A 22,632-nucleotide genomic window follows, 5' to 3' on the forward strand; every position below is an offset into this window, starting at 1 on the left:
AACATGCAGTAGGACTATGAAGATTCAATAAGAAAATGTAAGTAAAGCATTGGGTACAAACCTGAGGGTCCATAAATGGTAATTCTGCTCTACTTACCCCAAGACACTGAGGATTGTCCTTTCTGAATAGGTGAGCAATTAGGAGGCTGTTAAATGACAAAAGAGAACCAATATCTGGTGAGCACTTTCTGTGCTACTAACAGTGTCTTAGATCAGGGATCTTAGCCTGGAACCAGGCTACCTGGAGCAAAGGCTGCTAGGAGACAACTGGCTGGTTATATAACCTCTCTGTGACTCAGTTTCCTCTCTGTGACTTGGGGGTAATAATACCACCATTTCTTTGTGAGAATTACAGGAGTAATACATACATGTTTGGTGCTTAATGAAGAGTTTGGAATATAATGAGTAGTGAATAAACATGAGCTATTATCAATATACTTATTTATCCTCACTGTCACCTCTGGAGGAGAGCATTTCATCCCTATTTCATATTTGAAGAACTGCGTGGCTAAGGAGTTTGCGTAGGGCCACACGGCTGGTAAAAGGTAGAGTCTGGATTTGAACCCACCTCTCTTGGCCTCAGAGACCATGTACCTCCTCAACTCATAGTTCTGTTCTGCTAGTATCCAGGGCCAAGGAGAGTGACCCTGGAGCCAGACCAGCTGCCCCAGGAGTCGCTGTGGACTTCCTTCCTTACGGAAGCAAAGGCAAAAGCAAATGGCATTGAAAGAAATCAAAGTGCCAGCCCCAGGAAACTGAAAGGCAGACTCTCAAGGCACTTGTGCTGGTATTTAATGCATCCCTTTGAACCATTCTTCTCCTAACCTGTCAAGGGCAATTTGGAAACATGTGCTCATGGAGGTGAGCGTTGACTGTTCCCTGACACTCTCTTGTACTATATATACAGTGACGGGCACACAGACTCAGCCCCGTCGTGACTTATTTATGGGACAGCCCGGCCGCAGCCGAACTCGTCTCAGCGCTGGCAGCAGACTTCACTCGAAAAAAGGAAATGCACGATTTGGGGAGATTATATTTTTCCATATGTTCGTTTAAAAAAAAAAGGTAATTTTCCGATTTCAGGTTAAAATGAACAGAGACCTTCTACTAAAGTAGAGACCAGAGGTTTGGGTTCCCTGTAGGCCAGGGTACCTTTCAGGTTCCAGTTCTGTCTTTGCCTCTTACCAACCAAGTGACCTTGGGTGCTGCTTCACCTCTCTGAGCCTTAGTCTCCTTATCCCTAAGACCAGCATTCTGATTGTTGTGGAAGGATTAAATGAGATACCACATGTAGAGAGCTCCGTGCAAAACCTGGCACACGGTAGATACCTAAATTCCATTTACTGGTATCAGTAACCGTCATAGTAGTGGCTTTGTGACCTGGGGTAAGTTGGTTTTCTCTCACTGCCTCAGTTTTTTAAAAATGAGAAGGTGGGGCAAGATTATTTTGAGGTTCCTTCTAAATCAGCCGTACCGCATACTTTTCTTCAGTCCCTTTGTCTTGTGACCCCTCATGCATAGGAGAAAGAACCCATCTGAATGGAATCCATCTTTGCATCTATCCCATCATCTGTCTGTCTGCCTGTATTCTACCCAGATCAGATGCCCATTCTTGGACGACTAAGGAGTAATAGGAAAAAGTCTCAGAACATTCCCATTCCCTTAGGCTAAGCAGAGTGTAGACTTGCCGTTTGGGTGGATATTGAGTTTGTGGGCAAGACATTGTCTTTTGAGCTTATTACAGCTTTCCTAAGCACAGTAGAGATCTTGGCCTTGGCTTATTTGCTGGATATGATGAAGTCGTAGAATATAGGTGAGGTTCAGTGGGGTGGAGTCCGGAGCCGACGACCAAGAAAGAATTCTTGAGGCATCTTTGGTACAAAATGGTTTATTAAAGCATGGGGACAGGACCCATGGGCAGAAAGAGCTGCTGTCCTGGGTTGTGAGAGGTGGCTGATTATATATCATGGGGTTGGGGGAGGTGAGGAGAAAGGGAGGCTGAGAAAGCCTCCTTTCATATGTCAAAGAAGACTAGCAGGACACTGGAGGCCCCACCACCGTCAAGCCAAGGCTGTCCACACTATCACTGTGTCCTTATCAATGAGCTGCAGGTCCTTTCCTTAGTTTTAGGGCAGCCAGGAGTGCCGAGGAATGTTGCATACATGGGGGGGGGGGGGTTGCAGGGTGTCAGCTTCTGCTTTGTCTTCAGCCAGCCTTCTATTCCCTCATCAGATATTTCATGGTTGTTTGACTTCCTCTCTTTCTGCATTTGCTGACGGTTTGAGAGGAGTGGGCTAAGGCTGATGAAACCCACCCTACTCTCAAACTGCTTCACCAAATGACTAAGGTTTTGCTTTTTTTCCCCTCAGACCGACATCTTGAAATAAAATCGTGATTAATAACACCTTTAAAGGAGGCATATTGCCTAAAATATCTTAATGGATTTGATGAAATTTATTCCGTAAGAAGAACTAGCGGAGAGATGTAATTTCCATGAGTAATAGTTAGCGTGAATATTATGATGCTCCCTGGGAGGGGGAGAGAAAGGGAAGGAGAGAGAGGGGAGAGAGCACAAGAGAACTCAAACCTGACAGTGTGTTGTTATAAATGACAGTAGTTGTTCCTTGCATTTGAACGGTGCTCCTGACCCCCAGAGCACTCAGAGGCAACCTTTCTTACCTCATGCTTACAGCCACTTTGTGAAGATGAAATGCTTTTCCCATTACACAGATTGGGAAGCTGAGGCTCTGAGAACTTGCCCAAGTCCTCCGACCTCTGGTAGGTGAAGAACCAGGGTTCCCACTGGGTTTTCTAGAGGCCAAGGTCAGTGTTCTTCAAACCATAAGGCGGCCTTCCTAGCATAAACCCCCGCCCCGCCCTCATGCCCTGGAATCCTTGAGAGGGGAGTATTTGGTGGACAGATTATCCACCTTAACTGGAAACTGTCCCAGAAAACATACCCTTATGGCCAATTTTCAGAAAGCTGGAACCCACTTTATTCTAAAACTCCATAGGGAAAACAATCTTCTGATTCAGAGAGTACTTCAAGATCTTATAAGGCCTGAGCATCTTGTGGTTAAGAGCGTCAACTGTTCTTTTAAAATTCCAGGAAACCTTTCTGCTTATTTTGAGTTCCCTGGTTGCTCGTATCCCGAATAAGCAGATGTTTGCTGAACTTGCGCCGCACTCCAAGTAAATACTCTCCTCTTGCAGAGGAAGCCTCTTTGCTTTCTCCATTTCCCCTTGTGCTTCTCCAGTTTCTTGCTGTGTTGGCATATGTATTAGTCTAGAGCAGTGCGACTTATTAATTAATTGATTATCTCATTCAGTCAACTGTGTTAAGCAGGAGGATTTATGACTAAATGTGCTGAGATGATTTCCCGTGGCCGGCCTGCGTCTTGGGTGGAAGAGGAGATGTGCTGAGAGCAGCCCTCCCCGTTCAGGGAAGCTAGTGTGGCAGCCCCAGTTCCCATGCAGCCCCTCTGGAACTCTGTCCAGGATTCTCCTGACCACCTGCTCATCCGCACCCTCTAGGACAGGTAGGGAGGACAGGGAGGGAGGAGGTGGGAAAGAGAAAAGTGAGAGAGAGAGGAGAAAGAGGAGGAGGAGTAAAAAGAGGAGGAGGAAGAGGGATTTGAGGGGGAGGAAGGGAGAGAATCCTCATGCAGGGCAGGGATGTGTGGCATCTCCTCCTCTGCTTCCTCCAAAGGCCCTTGTCCTTCCAGCTGGGTGTCCTGCTTTGCATTCACTGCAGGTCTGTTGACAGAACTTTCTGCGCAGAGGAAAAGTCATTTTTATGCAGCATTTATATCCTTGCGGTGCCAGGGTAGTCCTAGGTGGATATATGTTGTGTAAATAAATTTGCTCATCGCTTTAACTGCAAGGGAAGGAGTACATTTCTTGAGCTAAATCGCCCCCATCTCTCATTCCCACTCCCTGCTTTTGGTAAGGCTTATGTTTGTTTGCTCATTTGCTTATTTGGTCAGTCTGCCAAGTCTGTGGGTCTGGGATAAGGGAAATAAAGAGGGTGCAAGAGACTTTGAATGCTGTTTCCCAAAAGGAAATAAATGTGAAGCCTAAATAGCATTTCGGGAAATGCGGAGAAGGGCATTCATGTCCCAAACCCAAGGAGGGGCTTGTGCCCGCATTACTGTCTTTGTTCCTTAATGCCACCGTTGAGTGGGCCAGGAAACAAGGGAGCCTGCAGAGGCAGATTTCCCAGAGGTCCCTGACTCTGAATTCTGGCGTTAAACGCGGAGCCTCCTGTAGTCTCTCTGGACGTCACCAGGCGTTCACACATCCTCCTGGGAAAGGAGAACGCGGTTACTTATATTAGAGCAGCATCTCCTGGAGCACGGGATGCTCTTGGGTGATTCCTGGGTGAACTGAAAAAACTCGCAGAGTTTTATGTGTAGTTTAGTGACTATTAGAAGACAAAATATAGCCAGCACATCGAACCTCAGCAGTAACATAAAGTTTCCTCTTAAAGTAAATTAAGTAAAAACATAGACCGTATTTGGAGAGAAATATTAAGCAGAAAATAGGGCAGGTGGCGCACCAATATGGCAGAAACTCGTGAAGACGGTACTTTCCCCTTGCCGTGTTCAAGGAGTTAGCTACGGACTGCCTTGGAGACGTGCCTGGGCACTGCTTCTGCTGTAGAAGCTGAAAGGCCAGGTATTTGCTTTCCATGATTCCTAGAGGATAGAGGGTGGGCTCTAGACTAAGCTCAGCCTATAACATGATCCTCCCTAGGACCCTGAATCTAGAGCTACTGAGACCATGACATGGACTGTGGAGGAGATAGACACACTCCTCGGGGCTTCTCCTGGGGTGAGATTTTAACTATAATTTTGGCTGTTTCCCCCTGATTCTTTCCCATTTTCAAAGTCTAATTTTCTATTTCCTCTTTGACTGTGTGAGCTGTTGGCTACTCTTCTGATAATGCCTTTTCTGTTTAAGTTACATAGAGTCCATTTCTCTTGTTTATAACTTGGAACCTATTCCCAGGAGCTGGTCTGTCTAGTGCTCACAGCACGGATTCTGGAATCAGGCTACTTGAGTTCAGATCTGGGATCTGCCACTTACTAGTCATTGCTCTTTAGACAGATTCCTTTGTAAGCTTTTGCTTACCCGTCTGTAAAATGGGAATTATAACAGTGTCCACCTGATAAATTCACTCCTGTGACTTATATGAGATCAACATCTAAAATCAAGTCTTCGCAGAGCAGACATTTCATAAATGCTATTACAATGGCCAGATTTGGAGTGATAGAGGGGCAAGAAAGACTTATTTCAGACCCTTTGTGCCTACTGTATTTATTTTGGTAATTGGTTATTTTCTGTTTCTCTTCAGTAGGACTTTATGTGGGAAGGGATCCTTGTCTGGCCCACTGATCTATCCCAAATGCCTAGAACAGTGCCAGGTATAAATTAATTATACATAAATTAATGTCAAAAGTGAATGAATGAAAAAGAGCTAGTCTTATTTTAAATCTCTGTCTTTAACTCTGCCTTTGGATTTTTGAGTGGGAGAAGCTAATGTCTAGATGACAAAGAATTGGGGCTATCCAGCTTTTATTAAAATAGATGCTCTTGGGTTACCTGGGTGGCTCTGTTGGTTAAGCGTCTGCCTTTAGCTCAGGTTAAGATCTCAGGGCCCTGGCATCGAGCCCCCTGTCGGGCTCCCTACTCAGCTGGGAGCCTGTTTCTCCCTCTCCCTTTGCTCCTCCCCAGTGCTCACGAGTGCGCGCGCTCTCTCTCTCTCATAAATAAAATAAAATAAATAAAATAGATGCTGTTTTGGAGAGGGGATAGCACCCCTTCCCCTTCCTTCCGTTGTTAGTCTTCTTTGTTCTCACACATCTTTCTTTACAGTTAGTCCATCTTCCCTTTTTCTCTCTCCACCTTCCCAGTCACTCAGTAGAACTTTGTACATACTCTGGAGGTCCATCATCAGGGTCTGAAGGTAGCTGAATAAAGGGGGAAAAACCAACGTGAAAAACTCATATTTAGGGAGAAGTCTTTTACCTAAGCTGGCCAAAGCTGCCTCTTCTATTCTCTGGAATAGAAGGTATGCAAATGAGGCTGTTGTTACAGTTATTAGAAATGTGAATTCTGGCATTAGACAAAACTGGTTTTTAATCTTTCTACTATGTAGTAGTGTGATGACTGTTGGGAATTCATTTCACTTCTTTAATCCCTTGGTGTTTTCATCTGCAAGACAGGGATGATGGTGGTACCCATCCTCCTACGGAAGTTACAAGTATTAAAGAAATGATGTACCTCTGTGTAGTCCTGGGTGCCGTGGATTGACTGAAGCACTCAGAGGGAAGTGTTGTTTATTAAGATCTTCCTAATTCATTGGGGTGCCTGGCTGGCTCAGTCAGTGGAGCGTGCAACTCTTGATCTCAGGGTTGTAGGTTTGAGCCCCATGTCGGGTGTAGAGATTACTTAAAAATAAAAATCTTAAAAAAAGAAAAAGATCTTCCTAATTCACCTATCCTAACCCCTTGCCAAGGACTGGGGGAAAGTATTTATATTTCTTTTTTTTTTTTTTTTTAAAGATTTACTTATTTATTATTGAGAGAGAGAAAAAGAGGGGGAGAGAGAAAGAGAAGGAGAGTTCACACACATGAGTGGGGTGAGGGGCAGAGGGAGAAGGAGAGTGAATCTCAAGCAGACCCCACACTGAGTCCAGAGCCCCATGTGGGGCTCAGTCTCACAACTCAGGAGATTATGACCTGAGCAGAAACCAAGAGTTGGACATTTAACCGACTGAGATACCCAGGTGCTCTGGAAAGTGTTTATATTTCTTTTTTTTAAAATTCAATTTAGTTAACATAAGTGTATTATTGGTTTCAGGGGTAGAATTTAGTGATTCATCAGTTGCATATAACACCCAGTGCTTATTCCATCAAGTGCCCTCCTTAATGCCCATCACCCAGTTACCCCAGCCCCCGCCCCGTCCCTCTAGCAACCTTCAGTTTGTTTCCTATAGTTACGAGTCTCTTATGGTTTGCCTCCCTCTCTGTTTTTATCCCATTTTATTTTTGTTTGCCCTCCTTTCTGTTCATCTGTTTTGTTTCTTAAATTCCACATATGAGTGAAATCATATGGTATTTGTCTTTCTCTAACTTATTTCACATAGCCTAATATCTTCTAGTTTCATCCACATTGTTGCATATGGCAAGATTTCATTCTTTTTGATGGCTGAGTGATATTCCATTGTATATACATACCACCTCTTCTTTATCCATTCATCTGTCGATAGCCATCTGGGCTCTTTCCGTAGTTTGGCTATTGTGGACATTGCTGTTATGAACATTGGGGTGCAGGTGCCCCTTTGAATCACTGTTTTTGTATTCTTTGGATAAATAGTAGTGCAGTTGCTGGGTCATAGGGTAGTTCTGTTTTTAACTTCTTGAGGAGCCTTCATACGGTGGGAAGTGTTTATATTTCTAATGGCCGGATGCATTTTGGGTGTTCATTTACAATTTTGAGGGGGCAGTTTCAGAAAGTTCCTTCCCATTCTGTGCAACCATTTTATTGAACTAGTTTAATTTGTGTTGCCTCTTTTCTGTGATTCCCTCCCCCCTCCCCATTTTTGGCATAAGGGAGTTTCCTTATCCACTTAAGACATTTTTGACCTAAGGTATGGTGGCAGTAAAATGACATGTTTATCTGTGTTACTCAGTAGGAATCCTCATCTTCTAGGGAATATCTCATGATTCCATCATTCATACCCAGGAATGAGGATAAACAATGAGTGAAAACCTTTAGGAATCATGGAAAACAGGCTGAACTCCGGTCAAGGGCAGGCACACTATCCTACCAGATCCTGTTGATGTGGGGCTCTGGCTCTGCTCCTGGCTGGGAACTGCATCTTTTACTCTGTTTCCTTTGCTGTCTTCTCTCTACTTTTTCCAGCCCCTCTTATGCTTTTTTTCATTTGCTCAGTGACATTATATTTCTCTTATTACAGGGCATTTGTATATTCTCTTCTGTCTGCTTCGAATAATTACCCTTCTCTTCGCCTTTCAATTCATCAACTTCTGTGCGTCCTTTCGATATCCTCCTAAAATCACGTTCTCCTACATCCTTGTGGCATTAGGAGAAAGGCATACATTAGTACCAGATGAATTAAGAAAAAGGCAAGGAGTAATTCTGTTGGAGATCAAAATATCTCTTTGTTAAACCAGAAAAGCTGATGTTGGAAAATAGGGCTCAATTCTGTGGATAAGTGAGATTCTTAACACTAAGCCCAGAATTAACTGCATTCCCCGGTGGCGCTGGTCCTCACAGGATCCCCAGTGGTGGGCCTACCTCTGTAAAACTGAAGCATGATATGACACCAAAAGCACAGGCAACGAAAGGAAAATTGGGCCACGTCAAACTTCATCACTTGTGCATCAAAATATACTGTCAACGGAGTGAAGAGGCAACTCATGGAATGGGAGAAAGTATTTGCAAAACTTCTATTTGTGGAAGGGTTAATATTTAGATACTGTGAAGAACTCTACAGTACAGCAACAAGCAGCCTGATGAAAGATGGGCAATGGACGTGAATAGACATTTTTCCAAAGGAGATGCACAATTGGCGGATAGACACAAGAAAAGATGCTTAACGTCATTCATCATTAGGGAAAGGCAAACCGAAACCACAATGAGATACCAGTTGACACCCATTAGGATGACTATTATCAAGAAAAGAAAAGAAATACTGGCAAGGGTATAGAGAAATTGGAACCCTTGTATATTGCTGATAGGGATTTAAAACGGTACTGCTGTTGTGGAAAACAGTACAGTAGTTTCTCAAAAAATTAAAAATAGATTTACCTTCTGGTTCATTAATTCCACTTATGGGTATATACCCCAAAGAATTGAAATTTAGAGCAACCCCCGGGGGGGCGCAGTTGGTTAAGCATCCAACTCTTGTTTTCAGCTCAGGTCATGATCTCAGGGTAGTGAGATCAAGCCCGGTGTGGGGCTCCGAGTTCTGTGAGTAGTCTGCTCAAGTTTCTCTCTCTCTCTCCCTCTGCCCCTCTGTGCACACACACGCTCTCTCAAATGAATAAATAAATCTTAAAAAAAAAAAAAAAAAGAATTGGGGCGCCTGGGTGGCACAGCGGTTAAGCGTCTGCCTTCAGCTCAGGGCGTGATCCCGGCGTTCTGGGATCGAGCCCCACATCAGGCTCCTCCGCTGTGAGCCTGCTTCTTCCTCTCCCACTCCCCCTGCTTGTGTTCCCTCTCTCGCTGGCTGTCTCTATCTCTGTCAAATAAATAAATAAAATCTTTAAAAAAAAAAAAAAAAGAATTGAAAGCGGGAACTCGAACAGATATTTGCACCCCCATGTTCATAGCAACATTTTTCAGATTGGCCAAAAGGAAGCAACAACCCGTGTGCACTGATGGATGGATGACTAGATAAAGAAAATGGGGTATGTGCATACGATGGCAAATGACTCAGCCTTAAAGAGGAAGGGGATTCTGACACGTGCTCCAGGGTGGACGGACCCTGAAGACATTATGGTAAGTGAAATAAGACAGTCGCCAAATGACAAATACTGTGTGATTCCACTAATATGAGGTATCTAAAGCAGTCAAACTCCTAGAGACTGGAGGTGGAGATGGTTGTCAGGGCCTGGGGGAAGGTAGAATGGGGAAGTATTTAATGGGGACAGAGTTACAGTCTGAAGACGAAGAAGTTCTGGAGATGGATGGTGATGACGGTTGCACAACAGCGTGAATGTGCTTAAATGCCACTAAATTGCATACTTAACATGGGTGAAAATGGTAAATTTTATGTTATGTGGATTTTGCCACAATAAAAAGAAAAGCATAAGTGTGGAGGAGCAAGCAAAGCAGATATTTCTATGGGGGTGGACCGCTAAGAGGAAGGAGAAGGAAGGCGAGCCAGTCACAGTCCTCTCCCTAACTCACCAGTGGAGGAAGCTGGAGGGAGAGCAGGACTGTTGCATAAATGGGATTCTCCCCTCTCAGGAAGCAGCATAGGGCTGGAGAAGAAGCATCTCCCCAACACCATCCTGAACCTGAGGTTTAGTCAGTTTTCCCCTGTTCTTCTTTTACGTAGAACCCCACATTTTTTTCTGCATGGCTCTTAGATAATAATTGTACTTCTGTTTGTATAATCATTTAATATAAATGCGTGTCATTAGGTTGAACCATATGAAATTGCCACTCTTGTAAATGAAAAAATGGTTGAATATTGGCAATCATATGGTTCAGTGCTCAACAGAGAGTGAGCCCTGGGAGCAAAAGAATGGGACTGGTTTAGGTAACCCATTCTACATGTGGGGCTTAGCATAGGACCTGGTGTCATGTAGAAGAAGCTTTATATCTATCTATCTATCTATCTATCTATCTATCTATCTATCTATCTATCTATCATCTATCTGTCTCTACATATCTCTATATCTATCTATCTATCTATCTATCTATCTATCTATCTATCTATCTATTTATCTATGTCTTAGAACAGATCCTGGAACATAATTAGAGCTCTAGCAATGTCAGTTTTTATTAATATCATCAATATTAATCTTATTATTACTAATGATATAGTAACAATCACTTGAATCAGGGAGTATTCCCAGGAACTCAGAAGCACAAAAAAAGAAAAGATAGTCAGCTAAAGTACCAGAGGTTTCTTTTTTTTCCACTTCTTTTCTTTTTTTTTTTAATATTTATTTATTTATTTGAGAGAGTGAGTGTGAGTGGATGAAAAGGCAGAGGCAGCAGGAGAGGGAGAATCTCAAGCAAACTGTCCACTGAGCGTGGAGCCTGACGTGGGGCTTGATCCCATGACCCCAAGATCATGACCTGAGCTGAAATCAAGAGTTGGACACTTAACCAACTGAGCCACCCAGGTGCCCCCAACCCTTTTTTGAGAGTTGATTCTAAGGAGGGGGGCACAGAGCAATTTTGAATCTCAATGGCAGGAAAAGGTAGTAGGAAATAAAGAGGGAGAGAGGAAAAAGCTTAGTCAAATGCACTCCTACGCTGTGTGAGAGAGGGTAAGGGAGGTGCGCTATTTCTCTGACACTTCAAACCTTAGATACTGCTCGTAAAAAATGGAGTCAATCTTAAATAGAATGGGGGAAACAGTGACACTGAATACAAATTAAAACAGTCGAATGGCAGAAAATTCTGGGGATATGAGTTGGAGCGAACCTACCAAGAAGGAGAAAGCATAACCCCTACATGCAAGAGGCATGCAGTAAAAGATTCTGAGATGAATTTGTTGAATCAGAGCAAATTAGCATTTGGAATTTGGGAGCTTAGAGACTATGGGCACAAGTTGACACAACCCATCTCTGACAGAAGCATTTCCGCCTAGACAATGATATGGCACAGAGCTTTTAGGTCAGCTCAAAGATTCCAAGACATCAAAGGGAATATGGACTCAGTGTGATGCATGGAAGTCCCTGGAGAAAAAGAAGAGAAGTTGCTCTCTGCATAGCAATATCCCAGATCACCTTGGAGAGAGGAATGATACTCTGAGTGGAATGAATTATGGATGGGACCTTCTTAATAGTGACAGTGGCAAATGATAAGGATAATGATAACAAGCCCCTCTGTGCCAGTGTGTTCTAAGCCCTTTTAGCACAAAGACCACATGACCAACATACGGTATCAGTCCTATGTGCCCGAGGTCTTCATGGCAGCAGAATCCTAAGATGACCCCCGTGACCTCTGCCTCCTGGTAATACTGCCCGGAAGAGCCTTTCCCCTTTAGTATGGGAGGACTTGCAGCTTGCTTCTGCCAACAGAATATGGCAAAGGTGATGGATTCCTTGATTAAGCTATGTCATATGGCAAGGGTGATGGGATGTCACTCCCTTAATTGTTTATGTGTACTTATATTTGTATGACTCTGAGAAGAATCATTCTCACTCCTGCTAGCCTTGAAGAGGCAAGCCACCCTGAGTTCCACAGCCACAGAAAATGAATCCTACCAATAATGTGAATGAACTCAGAAGCTGATTCTTCTCCAGTCAAACCTCTAAATGAGAACTCAGCCCAGCTGATACCTTGATCACAGCCTAGTGGGTCCCTGAGCAGAGGAGCCAGCTAAGTCATCTCCAGACTCCTGACCCATGGAAGCTGTGAGATAATAAATATGTGTTGTTCTAAGCTGTTAAGTGTATGGTAATGTATTACACAGCAACACAAAGCAATGCATCTTTTGTCAAGGAATCAGAGCAATGACCTAGGTTTTGTGATTCAAATAATACATCAGTCTCCCAAAAGAGCCAAACCAGAGTAGCGTGAGTGACAATATGTGTTGGGGCCCCCTCCTGGTATGGAACTACCTATGTCCCAAACGTCTCTGCCTTTCTCATGATGCTTTTGAGCCATTCTGAGTTCCTTATTCCAAAGTTTATTGTCCCATAGCACTCTGTACTTTGCCATCAGACACTTGTGACATAGAACACTTGCTTATCTGTCTGTTACTTATATTGAAATATAAGTTCACTGAGGGATGGGACTGAATCTAGCATCTTCAGCTTCTAGCCCAGTGCATGGTCCAATAAATATCTGTTAAATGAAAATTTGAACATGTGGGTGAGCAAATGACTTACTGTACACTGTCAATAAAAGTGTCATAGCCTGGTGATTAAGAATAAGAAGCTAAGGCATTGAGAAATCCACCCAAGATATCATGACCTGAAAGTGGTATATAGCAAGGGTCTGCACACCGTAGCCTGCCGACCAAATCTAGCCCATCATCCATTTTTCTATCAACCACAACAATAGTTTTTACATTTTTAAGTGGTTGGAAAGACCACAAAATAATATTTTATAATGTGTGAAAATTCTAGGAAGTTCAAATTTCAGTGCCCATAAATTAAGTTTTATTGATACACAGCCACACTTATTTGCACCAGCCACCTATTGTCCAGTGACTGTTGAAATGTGGACTTGAGTAGTTACAACAAAGGTTGTATTGCCTACAAAGCCTAAAACATTTATTATCTAGCCTTTTCAGAAAAATTTGCCTCTGAAGTCAGGCCTCAAATCCAAGCTTACTTCTCTGCTGTTTAGCCTTGGAATGTCACTTAAATTTTTTGTTCTCTCATCTGTAAAATGGATAAAACATTACCTAACTCAGCATAGTGAATGAGAATCACTCACAATGTATGTAAAATTCGTGAGCACAAAGTACATTCCCAATAAATGTTAGTTACGATCATCGTCCTATGCCATATCACGTCCAGTTCATGTCATGAAAATTTATTCTGTAAGGTAAATATTTATGTTATGAAAGATGGCTCTCTGGTATTTCTAGATACTTACTGATTATTTTTATTGTATTTTTAAAAAGATTTTATTTATTTGAGAGAAGAGAGAGAGAGAGAGCGAGTGAGCATGAGCAGGGTTGAAGGAGGACAGAAGGAGAAGCAGGCTTCCTACTGAGCAGAGAGCCCGACATGGGGCTTGATCCCAGGACCCTGGGATCATGACCTGAGCAGAAGGCAGCCACTTAACTGGCTGAGCCACCCAGGCACTCTGATACTTACTGATTATTGTAATTAAGCTTCTGGTGATCGGAATGGGTGAACTCTGTATCCACCATCTTCTGCCAGTCCCTACCAAGCAGAACAATACATTCCTATGCTTATTCGTGCATGTATATTTGTGTGTGTGTGTGTGTGTGTGTGTGTGTGTGTGTGTGTACGTACATAATACACATTGCACTTGGTGGATGATTCTCACTTTTGGTGAAATGCCATGCTTTGAAAGGCTCATGACCAGACAACATTGAGAATTTGGACTCACGGAATGTGCTAGGTTCTAGTATCCAATATATGGTCATGCAAGCCAAACTTTACATGACTCTCTCTTGGGTAGTATTATCTATAAATAGAGTTAAAATGCTTTCCCCCCACTAGCCTTCATGGTACCTGAAATTCTTCTACTGGATATTTATTACTCAGGTTCTCAAGTTATTTTAATCTTTAAAAATATTCTAGCACCTAGCGGAGTGCCAAGTATCCTGTAGAAACATATTTCAAGTGAAAACTGGGCAGGATTGTATGGAAGTATTGCTGTGCTAGTGGGTGGTCCAGTGGTGGGTGTATGTCTCAGAAGAAATGAATATTCTTCAGGAATCTCACCTCCCTTGCTCTCTATGAGGCCCTAATGATGGTTGCATTTTCAGAGGAAAATAACCAAATGCAAAGAGAAGGACTTACTATTGGCATCCAAGAGATTTGGCTAGAGCAGGTGTTTTGGGAGGTCAGCTCTCATCCATCCCAATAAAGCTCGATTCGAATTTTCTAAAATTCAGTGTGTATAGGAATAATCTGTATAACATGTTAAGAAGGAGGGTTTCTAGACCTCAACCCCAGGTTCTACAGGTCTGGCATAGTGGTTTTTCTTCCTTTAAAAGCACCTCAGGTGATCCTGATGGAGGTGGTCTGTGGGCTGTACTTTGTGAAAGTTTGACCTAGGTACAGTTGACTTTCAGACTTTGTCAGTTCCTTTGTAAGTCGATAGTGATTGGCTTTTGCCAGTATTCCTTTACAGTGATGGGTGATCCCAAAGGTGACCCCACCTCACCAGAGGTGAAAATCCATCCTCTGTCATCGTGGAACCAGTTCGCCCCAGAGTTCTCACAACCCAGAGTGTTGGAAGTGTAGCCACGGGGCTTTCTGATCAGATGAGTACAGTGGTCTGTACATCAAGCCACTTGTTTAAGCCAGAGGTGCCTCTTCAGGTCTTTGAAAGTGACAACTGTTGCCTCCTGGTCACTATACTATTTTCCAGAAAGGTCCTCAGAAGGAAAGTTCTGCTGCAGCAGTGACCACTGACTTCCATAAAGAGTCCCATCCCAGGGCCAGACTCTCACATCTGGATCTAAAACAGCAAATGATAGCGCTATAAACTTCACAAGAAAAGATTCCTTGGCCTTAGGCAGGGAAGCATTATAAATCTTGCTGAGAACTTGAGACGCTGGTTAAACTCATTATTTGCTGTTCAAGACTCTCCTCTTGCAGTTTTCATCCTTTGTTAAATTTATAATCTCTAAATCCTTAGCCAAGATCCAAGCCTTTAGGGAGGAAGCAGCCGGAAGATTTAAAACTTATCCTGTCCCCAGGGATGTTAATGGTGAAATAGACTTTGGTAATACGTTCTTAATTGTCACCATAAATCAACATCGTACAATATGTTAAGTTTGCCCATGTAAATTGCCGATTGGAGAGCCTTTGCCATGCTTTGGAGACAGTTGTAACTTTGATGAGACAAGTGGTCTGTCTACAAGGATGCAGCCCAATAAACATACTAATTTATTCCCCGAATACATGCCCTGCTCTTTACCCTCAGAGAAAGTGTCGTACTTGCTGAAGGAAGAAGCTCCTAAGTGTCGAGTGTTGACGTTACAACATACAAAGAGAAGGGCATTCTTGCCCCTGGGCTATAGTTTTTCACTGAAATCTTTTTTGCCTTAAAATTGTTCCTTTAAATGTGTTCTCTGGAATATGTCAGCCAGCTTATGCAGTCTTTGAGAATTTCTCTGAGGATATCCCAATTACTTTTTTTGTTGTTATTTCATTTTTTAAAAAAATTTTTTGTTATGTTAGTCACCATACAGTACATCCTTAGTTTTTGATGTAAAGTTCCACGATTCATTGTTTGCGTATTAACACCCAGCGCTCCATGCAATATGTGCCCTCCTTAATACCCATCACCAGTCTATCCCATTCCCCCACCCCCCTCCCCTCTGAAGCCCTCAGTTTGTTTCCCAGAGTCCATAGTCTCTCGTGGTTCATTTCCCCTTCTGTTTACCCCCCTTTCATTCTTCCCTTCCTTCTCCTACCGATCTCCCTGCTATTTCTTATGTTCCATAAATGAGTGAAACCATATGATAATTGTCTTTCTCTGCTTGACTTATTTCACTTAGCATAATCTCCTCCAGTCCCGTCCATGTTGCTGCAAATGTTGGGTAATTGTTCTTTCTGATGGCCGAGTAATATTCCATTGCATATATGGACCACATCTTCTTAATCCAGTCATCTGTTGAAGGGCATCTTGGCTCCTTCCACAATTTAGTTATTGTGGACAATGCTGCTATGAACATTGGGGTGCATATGGCCCTTCTCTTCACTACGTCTGTCTCTTTGGGGTAAATACCCAGTAGTGCAATGGCTGGATCATAGGGTAGCTCTATTTTTAACTTTTTGAGGGACCTCCACACTGTTTTCCAAAGTGGCTGTACCAGTTACTTTTTTTTTATGTGTGCGTTGCCTGCATTTCCTTTCCTGTCAATTCATTCATCAAACATTTGCTGCATACCTACTCTGTGCCCTGTTCTTGGCACGAAGCTATCACAGAGAATAACATAGCAAAGAACCCCACAAAAGAGGACAACAGACGACTTATTTTTATAAACAAAAATATCCAGTTCTGTGATGAAAATAATAAACACTCTTCAATTTCAAAGAGGCTGTTTCAGGGTGGGTGGTTCCAGAAGTCTTATCTGAGGAGTTCACATCTGAAGTCAGACCTGCAGGGAAAGAGGCAGCCCTCTACAGTCCAGGGGAAGAGGAGTACAGGCCAAGGACCAGTGAGGGGAGGGACCCCGAAGAATGAGATGGGCATATTTGATGTGTAGTTCAAAGGCAAAGTGGCTGGCGTGTGAGAGAGGGGTCAGTGCAGAGAGATGGAATGGGAGAGAGGGCAGGGGTCAGATCGCAGAGGGCCTGACACCAGAGTGGATTCTAAGCATGAAGGGAAACGCTGTAGGTTTTGCTGTCCTGCTGTGATTTACATTTAAAAGACCAGTTCCTTCTGCAGAGAATGGCCTGCAGCAAGGCAAGTATGGAAGCTGGGAGTTCTCCAGGCCAGGGGTGCACACCAGGAGGGGAGGGGTGAAGGATGGGCGGAGAGAGGATGAGGCAGTTGATGGAGTGGAGGGATTGGCAATGGGAGGATGAGGAGAATGGACGTGATCAGTGGTGACATTTGAGGTTTTGGCTTAAGTAGCTGCAGGAAGGGTGGTGCCATTTACTGAAATGGGAAAGAGACACTTGGCTTTTGCTTGGAGTTTTATCTGGGGAATGGGCGCTTGTCAGTTCCATGTTGGCCATGTGGAGTTTGAAGAGCCTGGAAAACACTGAAATCGGGCTGTCGAGGCTGCAAGTCATATTTGTGCCTGGAGCTCAAGGGGCGGGTCAGAGTAAAAACCACTATGGGTGATTTGAAAGGCTCCAAGCTGAAGGGCAGAAAAATGACAGCTTCCATCAGCACTGACATTTTATGAGCACAGATAATTAGCCAGGCCCCCACCTGGCAGGGGCATGGTACAAGTCAGCAGGTAGAGCGCTGGAGGCCGAAGTTCAAGCTGTCTGCACTGTGTCCCTGGCATCTCACTTGCGTTCTTTCATGGTGCTTCCTGTATGCAAATTGCTCATTCTTTCTCATTCAACAATTACTTCTTGCGTGCCCACTGCATACCAGACTCTGTGCTAAGCTCTTGGGAGAAGAATATATATAATATATATTACAAAGCAGGTCAAGATGGGAGGGACACATACACCCATATATGTCATCTATATGATGTCCTGTATAAATACTTGTGTGGAATCACCTGTGCCCCATTTCATGTCTCACATGTCTGTGTTCCTGCCATCTGGACCTGCTCTGCCAACTAAGTTGTAGTTGTTTGGGGGAGTAGTTTTATAGGGGTTAGGAGACCAAGGTTTGGATCTCAACCCTCAAACTTGCTAGTTCTATTATATTTTTGAAGTTAATTTTGCTCTTTTAAACTGTCATATAGTAAAAAGTAATTTTCTGTGTATGACTAGGTTCTACGAACTCTCACATAGGTATATATTCTTATAACCACCACCACAATCAGAGTACAGAACCGTTCCATTGGTTCTGTATCCTGGAAAATTCTCTCATGCTCTTCTGTTGTGGTTGTAGTCGACCGCCACTCCTGACTGACTACACTGTGAAGGACAGGGAGTAGTGCCAAGTTCTTTCTGAGATCTCCTTCCATGTTTCAAATTCTGTGGCCTGTGATCCCCAATATGTTGGTTCACATGGAAAAGCCACCCAAAGGTGCCTAACTTGAATGAGAAGAGAGTACAAGGAGAAGCTGAACTTAGATTTATGGAGTGGGGCACTGCCAGCAACACAGCCAGCCTCAGACAGGAAACAGTGAAAGCCTGAGTCCAGGCACTGCTCACCTGGAGGGCGTGCCTGCACTTTACCCTTGAGCGCTCACCTAGAAAACCTGGGCGAGAAACAGGCTGGCAGTCCATGGAGAGATGAAGCCATGCATGCCTAGAGGTAACCCGGTAACCCCAGGGGAAGGAGAACCCTAAAGTTCCCGAGCTGTTCCCTGTGAAATGAACTCTGGAAATAAAAAGTTCCATGTTAGAAAAATAATTACATTTCTTGCTCATCTCTTTTGGACTCTGATTTTTACCAAAGATGAAGGATGACTTCAGAGGGAAAAGTGAGTTCCTTGTGGTGGGTTATGAATGTGTTGAGGCAGGAAGTAGAAATCCATGTAGTGGCAAGGTTTTAAAGTAGACTTTGAGGCTAATGGCAGCATGAAGTTACTCACAGGATCTTCCCACTAACATCTGATGCACAGAAGGGAGCAAGAAAGTAAGTTAACCATCCCCGGGACTGCGGGTGGTGCTGAGCAGGGGACACGGGGACCTTGGGTCGGAAGTCAGCATTTTGCCTTTTCCTTTCCCAGCCTCCTTTCCCTGAATTGTATGGCACATTAAACCCTTAAACAATAACAGCTTTCAAGATCCACGATGCATCATTAAATAAGTTACGGAGCTAATTAAAGGGGGCCCTGTCTCCCTGATTTCATTGTACTAAATCACCTGTGCCCCATTTCAGCAAGTGTTTCCAAGCCAGGAATTTGCCCATAAAATGATCTCACATTAGCCTGGCATGTTGGGTTTCATTTCCTCTTATGCAATTATCTATTAGTAATTGGAGAAGGCATTACCGCAGAATAAATAATTGAACATAAATTAGATGACGTTGGAGTCACACTTTGGCTGAAGAGAGGTGCAGTATGTCACGTTATTTAAACGTTAAGAGTGCAAAGCACCCTGTCTCTGCAGCTATCCGTCCCTTTTCTGCTGGCATGGAATTCTGGTTGTTGCATATCCTCTTTTCATAGGTGAAATGCAGACCCTGAAAAGGTCAGACCATCTGTTCAAGTGTAAGAGAAGTTGGCAGTAAAGTCGGGGTGTCACCAGGAGAGTTTTAACTGTCTGACAAGGGGCCTCACAAGGTGGCCTTTATTTGGGGGGTGGATTTATCGTGCACCGTCCAGGACCTCCCAGGCTTAGAAGTGTTCTACATCAGCACAGGAGAGCAGAATATTCTCTCAGGTATGGAGGAGAGAGCTTGATTCAAGCAGACTTGCAGAAATGGAGAAAACACCCAAATGCCAACATATTCATTTAAAATGAGGAAATATGGCAGCCTGAAAGCAGGTGCAGATAGTGCCCTGCATAACTCCAGGGGCCACAATTCATATTGGGGTTCTGGCCAAGGGCATGCTTTTGTGTCCTGGTCCAAGCTTTGTACCCTTGAAGGCAAGTGGCTGCTTGATTTTACAGTTGAAGAAACAGAGGCCAAGATAAATATATTTGAAATATACCTAAGAAGTATATTTACCAGTGGCAGAACTTGGGCTCAAACCCAGATCTTCTGGTTCCTAGTTCAGTCTTACCTCTCACTGCCTGTTGACTTTTTAGGTTACATACCATATGACTGCATTTATATAACATTTCCGAAATGACATAAGTTTAGAAAGGGAGGAGCCAAGGCTTAGAGACAGGGAGGGGTGTGGATGGGGAGCGAGGTGGGTGTAGTTTAAAAGGCCAACATGAAGGATCCTTGGGGTGACAGAAGTGTTCTGTATCTTGATGTGATGAAGGATACATGTACCTACGCACGTGATAAATTCGCAAATCACTAAATACCCACAGGTAAAAAACGGGGAAATCTGAATAAGATCAATAGATGTCATTGCTATCAATACCTGGTTATGATATTAGACTATAGTTTTGCAAAATGTTACCATTGGGGAAAACTCGGCATAGTGTACGTGGGGGCTCTCTGGGTTATTTCTTATACCTGCATGTGAACCTACAATGATCTCAATGAAAATTTCAACTACATAAATGAACGAGGGTTTGGTATATAATAGCATAGATAAATCCCAAGTATGCTATCCAGTTTTCTGATGCTTGAAATGTTTATTTAAAAAACTGCTTAAAAACATTGGGAAGTTTTTATTATGAAACTTTTGAAACTTATAGAAAAGTAGAAGAGACAGTATAATAGACACCCATATAGCTTTCCCCTAATATTTGTTAGCATTTTGCCATATTTTACTCAATCATTTTAAAGTAAATACAGACACGTAACACTTAACCCCTAAATATGTGACTCTGCATCTCCAGAGAATTAAGATCATTTTCCTATGTAACCACAGTGCCATGACCACACCTAACAAAATTAACCGTTCTTTAATATTCTCTATTAAGTTGGTCCATAATTAAATTCTTACAATTTTCTCAAATTGTATTTTTTAACTATTGTTTTTTTAAAACCAGTATCCAGGGGTGCCTGGCTGGCTCAGTTGGTTAAGCATCCAACTCCTGATTTCAGCTCAGATCATGATCTCAGGCTCCTGGGATCGAGCCCTGTGTCAGAGCTCTGTGCTCAGTGGGGAGTTGGCTTGAGATTCTCTCTCCCCCCTCCCTTTGCCCCCCCCCCGAAATAAATAAATCTTAAAAAGAAAAACAAAACAGGATCCACAAAAGAATAATGGGTTGTGTTTGGGTTTTACGTTTCTATTAGTCCTTTACAGCTAGTGTCCATTCTCATACATTGATTACAATATCTTTAATAACCCAAGAGCAGCCTTGGGATGGCTGTATTTTTGGCAACCATCCTCCAAAAGACTGTCTTGAAAAGACTTCTCTTACGAAGTTCTTATTAACACTACCTTATCTTCATAGGCTGCTATTTATCTTATGAATATATTATCTCATCTGATTCAGTAACACTGAATGCTCCCGTTTTCTCAATTAGAAACTTGAGATAATACTTGCTTTCATTCAGGTATTAACGAGATTCTTCTTATTAGCCCCACTTCACAGATGGAGGAAACTGAGTTTGAGAGAGGTTAAGTGGCTTTCCCAAGGTCCCCATTACTGGCAGAATCAGACCCGTTGGGTCAGGCATCTTTCTACTGTGCCATTTCCTAGGACCACACACAGAGAGAAAGGGAAGCCACAGCGCTGCACATTGCATTCCACCTATAGCAGTTTCTGGAGCTGGACTACCGGCCTGCCATAGTTAAAAATGTGGCAGACTCTTTTCTTGCTGCCAAAGGCAGAAATGGGATTTACCCAACATGGCTAGAGGGCTGGAAGGCTGGGCTCCATCTCATCCCTGCTTTGACTCATTATTTTTGCAGGTGCTTCTGGTGTCCCACACACATCCCTTCTGCTCTCACCATTTGCATGGAATTTGGCTGCTTTGCTTGAAGGGCCTTTGTGGTCCCTAGAGCCTACTTTGCCCATGCTCATGGGAAACTGTAAGGAGTGGGAAGTTAACACCTCTCAGGACTAGGCACCAATCTACAATGACTGAAAGTTGGGGAACAATTTCCAGCCCTGATGACTCAACAGTGCATATTCCACACTGGTCCCAGGTCTGCCAGTATGGCTAAGCCCCAGTTTCCCACAGTGGTAATTTGCCTGGTAACATACCCTTCATACTGGTTTCTTCCCCTTACCTATCGCACTTCTTTTCACCCTACTCATGTGTCCTTGGATCACTTCCTAATAAATCATTTGCATTTGAATCCTTAATTTTAGGGTTTGCTTCTGGAGGAACCCAAATGAAGACACTTCCCTAGGTCTTTGGCTGAAACCACCAGGAGTTGTGGCTTTTGTCTTCTTGGGCACACAGTTCATGTTGACTTGCCAAGAAAATGGTTTGGGATGAAAAAACAATTAACAACCCAGGATGAAAGGTTTGCTCCCACACATGAAAGCCATTTGGCCCGGGCTATAGAAAGTTATCTGTGGTCAGATCTTGCTCGGAAGGAGAATGAGGTCCCTAAGGGAAGGACACCCTTAAAAGATATTTTACCATATCCATTAAGGAAGGCCTATAAATTCTAGGACTTGGGGGCTTTGCAAGCACAATATTCCTCCCCCCCGCCAGGAAAAAAAAGCCTGCATAAAACTCAGCTTTTAATCAACAACATGTAGTTAAACTAATATTGGTTCGTTAGGTAGAGTGAGAACTACTGACAGCAACTTTTCAAAGGGAGAAAGTACCAATCTGATCTATGTTGACTGTAAAGCATCGTTTCTTAAGCAGCTTAGCAGAGGTGAGGCAGGGCAGATTTATTTAGATCATTAACCCTGGAAAATAAAACTGGAGTCCAGCGCGGGGTTTGTAAAATGCCCGCCTCGCCCACACCGGGGTGCTTTGTTTTCCAGGGGAAGAGGGAAAGTGATGGAAAAGGCAGGGCATTTGTGTATTGCTGCCCACGGAGAAGCTTTGGGTGGTACGTGTCCCCCTCCGGCTTTCTCTTCTTCC

Source organism: Ursus arctos, unplaced genomic scaffold (genome assembly GCF_023065955.2).
Source record: "Ursus arctos isolate Adak ecotype North America unplaced genomic scaffold, UrsArc2.0 scaffold_2, whole genome shotgun sequence".
In the NCBI taxonomy this organism is placed as follows: Eukaryota; Metazoa; Chordata; class Mammalia; order Carnivora; family Ursidae; genus Ursus; species Ursus arctos.